Source organism: Trifolium pratense, linkage group LG6, assembly GCF_020283565.1.
Source record: "Trifolium pratense cultivar HEN17-A07 linkage group LG6, ARS_RC_1.1, whole genome shotgun sequence".
Lineage (NCBI taxonomy): Eukaryota > Viridiplantae > Streptophyta > Magnoliopsida > Fabales > Fabaceae > Trifolium > Trifolium pratense.
In genome coordinates this window covers 43098716-43106730 of record NC_060064.1, presented here as the reverse complement: position 1 = coordinate 43106730, position 8015 = coordinate 43098716, and positions in this window count along the sequence as shown.

Sequence of the window (8015 nt, the reverse complement as noted above, 5' to 3'; positions counted from 1 at the left end):
ACTGCATTTTGTTATTTGGTTTGTGGGTTTTGTGCCCTGGATTTTAGCACCTTCTGAGTGCATGGTCTGTATTTTGTTTAATTCTGCACTTTGGATACTTTACTTTGGATACTTTCCTATTTTGGCACATTTTGTGGTTAAAAAGGGGGAGTAGCATTTTGATTTGTTTGTTTCTGCTACATGTTGTTGTGTCGTTTGTTATGACATGTTTTAAGTAGCAGTAAGCAAGTATTCAGGGGGAGTAAAATTTTTTTTACCCTGAGATGATGCACAAGCTGATGAATTCAGGGGGAGTCTGCTACTAAATGGATGCTGCCCTGATTGGACGAACATGTGCTAGAAGATGTGCTCGATGACATATGCTTTGATTGATCATTTGCTCTGATACCACGATAAGACAAACATGTTAAAACATCTTTGCTAAACATGTTTTATTTTTGCTCGAGGCTATTTGATGATAACTCCGCTGCTGCTGCCTCTGATGCATATATCTTTTCACCAATGTGAATTTTTTTTTAAGATGCTCTAACATCCTTCTTTTGTGTGATCATGGTGATTTGAAGGATTACGCTTTTTATATCTCTCAAAGGTGATTAAATGGTCTGAAATTGTTTTAGCCAAAAATTGCCAAAGGGGGAGATTGTTGGATATTTGAAATTGGCTTGATTTTGCTAAAACAAATATTCTAACAAGATGTTGGAAAACATGTTATAACATCATATTTATTAAAGGAAATCTCGCGCATTTATGAGAGCATCTGCTATATATGGAAATCCACTGATAAACACGCTTATTGAAGATTTGATCTGATCAGGAGTTTTAAGGATAAGACAAACTTAATGGAATAGCTGGATGACTTATCCTATCTTATAAAGTCCTTTAAACACTTTTGGAAAGTCTTGATATATCCTTAATGAAGATTGAAAAAGTATCAGATCATCTTTTATGATTCTCAAGGAGCGTCCTATTGATTCTGAAGCAAGAGGAGCGTGCTATTAGGCTATATATACGAAGACCAAGTTCAAGACTAAGTATCTCATTGAAAAGTATTAGTTACACATATTGAGTCTTTGTTGAGTCTTTTATTATTTGATTGTACTTCTTGCTTGTGGATTCTATAACACGAGTTAAGAAGTGAGTTTATTATTTTAAGGTTACTCCTAAGCTTTGAAGTACGGAGTCTACCGTGTGTGATTCACTTGAAGCTTTTAAGCAAAAGTGAAGTAGTGTCTTGGTAAGTTGTTGCCACATCATTCCCAACATTGTTTAAACAACACAGGTTGTGTTGTGTGAGTGGAAGTGAGATGGGATCTCATGTCTAGGAGTTCATAGGCAGAAGTTGCATGAGTAGTGTCGAGGTTATAAGGCGTAAACCAGGGGTTTGCTGGAGGTCTTAGTTTAAGGTGTAAATCCTAGGGTTTGCTGGAGGTCTTAGTAACTAGAACTATTAGTGGATTTCCTTCCTGGATTGGTATCCCCAGAGTAGGCAGTTGGCTGAACTGGGTTAACAATTACTTGTGTCATTTATTTATTTTCTGTCAGTTTTTATATGTTATATAAGATGTGCCAACAATAGAAACAACATTATTCATAAAGTAGTTGTTGGGACATCGTAGGCAACATAATTCTAGTGTTACCAGAATTTCAAAAGACAATCTTAGATGTTCTTTATGTACCTGATATTGACCAAAATCTGCTTAGTGTAGGCCAATTGATTGAAAAAGGATTTAAAGTATCTTTTGAAAATCAACTTTGTCTAATCTTCGACACCACTGGTCGGGAGATTCTAAGGGTTAAGATGAGAGGTAAAAGCTTCTCATTTGATCCAATTGAGGAGGAGCAGAGTGCTTATTTCACTGAAGTCAGTCCCACTGAACTGTGGCATAAGCGACTTGGTCATTGTCATATTCAAAGAATGATGAACATGAAGAATAATGATATGACAAGAGGTCTACCGGTGCTTTCTAATCATTTGCCAAATTGTAATGCTTGTCAATTTGGTAAACAAATCAGAAAACCATTTCCAAAACTGTTTGGAGAGCCTCTCAAAAGCTGCAACTCATTCACACTGATGTGGCAGGACCTCAAAGAACACCGTCATTACAAGGTAGTCTGTACTTTGTTCTCTTCATAGATGATTTTACAAGAATGTGCTGGATTTTTTTCTTGAAATTTAAGCATGAAGTGGCTGGAGTATTTGTAAAGTTCAAGAATATGGTTGAAACTCAAAGTGGCTGCAAGATTCAATTTCTAAGATCCGATAATGGGAAGGAGTATACATCAACACAGTTTAATTTATTTTGTGAAGAAGCTGGCATTGTACATCAACTCACAACTCAATACACTCCGGAGCAAAATGGAGTTAGTGAAAGGAGAAATAGATCCATAATGGAGATGGCTAGATGCATGTTGCATGAGAAAGACTTGCCAAAACAATTTTGGGCAGAAGCAGCTAACACGGCTGTTTATCTTCAAAATCGACTCCCCACAAAGGTTTTGAAAGATAAAACTCCTTTTGAGGCTTGGTATGGGTATAAGCCTTCACTAACCTTTCTTAAAGTGTTTGGTTGTGTTTGTTTTGCACATGTTCCACAAGTTAAGCGTGATAAACTTGACAAGAAAGCAATTCCAGGAATTTTTGTGGGATATAGTTCTGTTTCAAAAGCCTACAAGGTGTATCATCCTCAAAGTGGAAAGATGACTGTCTCTAGAGATATGCATTTTAATGAAGATCAACAATGGGACTGGAAGAATCCTAAAAAAACAATTGGATCTTTCAATGATATTGAAGATGATTATCTTGAAAAGCAAACAACAGAGTTGTGTGAGAACGAATTAGAAGATGATCCTCCCATTAGAGGCACAAGGCTGCTGTCAGATATCTATCAAAGATGCAATGTTGCAGTATGTGAACCTGCTTGTTGTGAAGAAGCACTAAAAGATCCAAAATGGAAAAATGCAATGGAGGAGGAGATGTCAATGATTCAAAAAAACAAGACATGGGAACTCGTTGACAAGCCTGAAGATAGAAACATCATTGGAGTTAAATGGGTTTTCAGAACAAAGCTTAATGCAGATTGCTCGATCAATAAATACAAGGTCAAACTCGTAGTTAAAGGGTATGCACAAATTTTTTGTGTTGATTATTCTGACACTTTTGCACCTGTATCAAGATTAGATACAATTAGATTGGTGTTAGCAATTGCTGCACAAAAAGGCTGGAAAATATTCCAGTTAGATGTTAAATCATCTTTTTTAAATGGAGATTTACAAGAAGAGATATATGTGGAGCAGCCAGAGGGATTTGCGGTGCAAGGTGGAGAAGATAAAGTCTATCTTCTTAAGAAGGCCCTTTATGGCTTAAAACAAGCACCAAGGGCTTGGTACAGTAAGATAAATGATCACCTATTGAGCATAGGTTTTGAAAAAAGTTTATATGAGTCCACTCTTTATGTGAAACATAAGGGTAAAAATTCTCTCATAATTTCCCTCTATGTTGATGATCTTTTAGTAACCAGAGATGATACAAGGCTTGTTGAGGAATTCAAACAAGAAATGATGCAAGCTTTTGAAATGACAGATCTTGGGTTGATGACATTTTTCCTTGGAACTGAGATCAAGCAAAATGAGAATGATGTGTTCATCTACCAAAAGAAGTATGCAAAGGAAATATTGAAAAAAATTTAGATGGAGGAGTGCAAAACAGTTAGCACACCAATGAACCAAAAGGAGAAGTTGAGCAAGGAAGATGGGTTTGACAAAGTTGATGAAGGATACTATAGGAGTCTTATTGGATGTTTAATGTATCTCACTGCAACAAGGCCAGACATTCTATTTGTTGTAAGTATTCTCGATTTATGCATTGTGCTAGTGAAATGCATTTAAAAGCAGCAAAAAGAATACTGAGATATATTAAGGGCACTGTTGATTATGGTGTCAAATTTGAGAGCTGTCAAACATTCAAGTTGTGTGGATTCTATGATAGTGACTGGGCTGGATCCATTGATGACATGAAGAGTACCTCTGGATATTATTTCAGTCTAGGCTCAGGAGTTTTTTCATGGTGCACAAAGAAGCAAGAGACAGTAGCACAATCCACTGCAGAAGCCGAATTCATAGCAGCAGCAGCAGCTGTAAATCAAGTTGTGTGGCTAAAAAAGATTTTATTTGATTTACATCTCCAACAAAATCATAAGATAGAGGTATTTATTGACAACCAGGCAGCAATTGCAATTTCAAAGGATCCTGTATGTCATGGGAAGACTAAACATTTTAACATCAAGCTCTATTTTTTAAGAGAAATGCAACAAAATGGAGAAGTGACTTTGGTTTATTGCAAGTCAGAGGATCAATTGGCAGATTTGTTTACAAAGCCACTTCCTGTCAGCAAGTTTGAGTTTTTAAGGCAGAAAATTGGAGTTTGCAGATCCTAAAGCAAGGAGGAGTGTTAATTATTGTTTTTGGACTGCATTACGTGGCTGTTTTATCTTTATTTTCTATTGTTTCGGTTTTTTATTTGAGACAATAAGTGGTTCCTACATCTTAGGAGAGAAAGTAGCTTTTATTATCCCACATTCCTAATTCTATGGTGATGTGAATGTGTTCTGTTTTCATATTTTGAACTTACTATTAAGTGTATTGTTGCAGTCATTAATAAACTGAATTTCCCTATTTCATCTCAGTATTATTCTCTTCAACATACTTTACTTTAGTTTTCAATATTATTCTGCCATAAACCATCAGGAACCACTATAATTCTCTTGTGTCGATTTTTTTCTTTTCCCTTCTCTTTATTTTTCTGCATGTTGTTCTTACCTTCATCATAACTTTCAAAGAAAAATAAAGGAATCCACAACATCTCTAAAATAACCAAAAAAATCTCATAACCTAATTCACCCCCCTCTTAGGTTGCACTCTTAAACTTACAATTGGTATCAAAGCGGGTTATAGGTAACCTGTTCCTAAAAGATCAAGAATGGCTTTCGCAAATCCGACTTTTAGAGATGGTGGTAGTAGTAACAAGCCCCCATTGTTCAGTGGTGAATATTTTGATTTTTGAAAAATCCGTATGAAGGCACATTTAGAAGCACGAGGAGATGGTATATGGAAGGCTGTTGTTGATGGACCATTTATTCCTATGAGTGTTGTAAATGGTGTAGGCACACCCAAAATCCAAAGTTCTTGGGATGAGGATGATAAGAAAAAAGTACTCAACGACAAAAAGGCAATCAATATACTTCAAAGTGCACTTAGCATGGATGAATTTTTCCGTATTTCAACATGTGAAACGGAAAAGGAAATATGGGATACATTGGTGGAAACTCATGAAGGAACTGCTGAAGTTAAAAGATCTAGATTGAACACCTTGAGTCAAGAATATGAATTATCCACAATGCAGCCCGGAGAATCAATCCTCAACTTGCAAAAAAGATTCGTGCATTTGACAAATCATTTAAAAGCACTTGGAAAAAAATTCTCTAATGATGAATTAAATCTCAAAGTTCTGAGATCATTGACAAGAGAATGGCAACCAAAGGTAACATCAATATCAGAAAAGAAAAGTCTCTCCAAAATGACTTCTGCAACATTATTTGGTAAACTACAAGAACATGAAATTGAACTTGGAAGATTGGAAAAGCATGAAGTGCAAGAGAAGAAATACAAAAGTCTCGCCTTAAAATCTAAAGCAAGAGATTATGATAGTAATGATGAAGAGTCTCAATCGGAAAGTGAAGAAGATGATGATGTAGAAGTACTTGTCAAGAAACTTAAGGAATTATTGAAAAGAGACAAAACAAAGAAATTTGATAAAGGAAAGAAATTTAATGACGAATCCACTTCCACACAAAATATCACTTGTTATGAATGTGGGAAACAAGGACACATAAAGACGGATTGTCCAAAACGTGCAAAGAAAAGTAGTTTCAAAAGAAGAAAGGAGTCAAAGCCCAAAAGAGCCTATATTGCATGGGATGATAATGAAGTAAGTTCATCATCCGACTCGAAGAGCGAAGAATATGCAAAACTTGCATTAATGGCATCACATCATTCTGATGATGAATGTGAAGAGGTTAGTAGTAAATCTTCTTCTTATGATAATGATTTTCAAGGTGCTATTAATGAATTACTCAATGAATGTAAAATTCTATATAAAACGGTGTCAACACAAAAGAAACAAATTCAATTTCTTGAAGAAAAGATTGACACTATGGAAATGAATTTTGAAATTGAAAAACAAAGTTTTCTTGAAAAAGAAAAACAGAATTTTACATGCAAAGAGTGTGATTCACTTTCCTTCCAAATTGTCCAATTGAAAAGAGTTCTTGAAAGGTATGAAAAAGGACAAATTGGATTGGACAATATCCTTAGTCAACAAAGACATTCTAATGATAAAAGTGGACTTGGTTATTCTAAATTTGACAAACCAAATAAAACAATCTTTGTTAAGGAAATTGATCAATCCACCAAAGAGAAAGTGAATAAAGCACAAAAAGTTAATCATAATATTAAGAAGATATCTAAAAAGAAATCTTATGTTCCTAGATATAGAAGTAATTTTGTTCCTACTTGTTTTTATTGTGGTATAAGTGGCCATACACCTAATGCTTGCTATGTAAGAAACTTTAGTGTACCAAGTGGGCATTATGTGTGGGTAAAGATAGGAAACTAATTATGAAGGACCCAAAGCAATTTGGGTACCTAGAAAAACTTAATTTGTTTTGTAGGTTTGCTTGAAGACCACTACAAATCTATGGTATCTTGAATCTTGATAGTGGTTGGTCCAAGCATATGACGGGAGATATACACAAATTTTCAAATCTTTTTTTGAATACACAAATTTTCAAATCTTTTTTGAATAAACAAATTTTCAAATCTAGTGTTTAAAGTCAAGGATTATGTCACTTATGGAGACAACAACAAAGGAAAATTCTTGGCGTATGCAAAGTTGGAGCACCACCTTTCACATCCATTGAAGATGTTCTTAATGTTAAAGGATTAAAAGTACAATCTTCTGAGTATAAGCCAACTTTGTGACAAAGGCTTCAAAATCAAGTTTACCAAGGATGAATGCTTGATTAAAGATGAAGCCAATCATGAGGTAAAACTCAAAGGTAAAAAAATTAATAACATTTTCATGATTTCCTTAGATGATCCACCTTTGAAAGTAAAATGTCTCATGATAAACAACAATGACACATGACTTTGGCATAAAAGGGCAGCCCATATTCATATGAATCATTTAAATTAGTGAAACGTAATATAGTTATTGGTTTGCCAAAGATTAAGTTTGTTAAAAGATAAATTATGTGAGACATGTTTAAATATGGCTTTTGTCTTTCAAATTGAATCTTCTAAAGTTAATGTTGCATTTATGCTTGTCTAGACATTTATGCTTAAAATTTCCTATGTTTAAATTACTTATGTTATTTGGATGATTATGTTTATATACATTTATTCTTGGATTTTCTTTCACTTTTACCCATCTTTCCCTTCTTTTTGATAATGTCAAAAGGGGGAGAAGGATGTATATATGTATGTGTGTTTTCCTTGTCTCCTTGATATCCAAGTACATCATGAATTTTCAAATGAACACAAGTCATCGATTAAGGGGGAGATATTCATGATTCATCCTAGGGGGAGTATTACGGAAAACTCACAAACATCAAGTATGCATTTGTCATCATCAAAAAGGGGGAGAATGTGAAGACAAGCTTCTAGATTGAAGTTATTTTGATGAAGACAAATATATGAAAAGAAGAAAAAGATTGATTATGTTCAAGTGCTCAAGGTTGAAGAAATTCAATTTATCACATGAAGATGTTGATCAAGTTATGGGGAATAATCTTAGGTACAATATGCAATTCATTGTTATAAGCTTTAGGTGCTCACAAACTTTCATCTAAACCTTTCTAAAGTTACTATAATAATGTTGCATGATTCCCATCCAAAAAGGTTTTAACTTAGAATTTTTTCAAGTTTTTTAAGCAGGTAAATCCATTTACCTAAACAGGGAA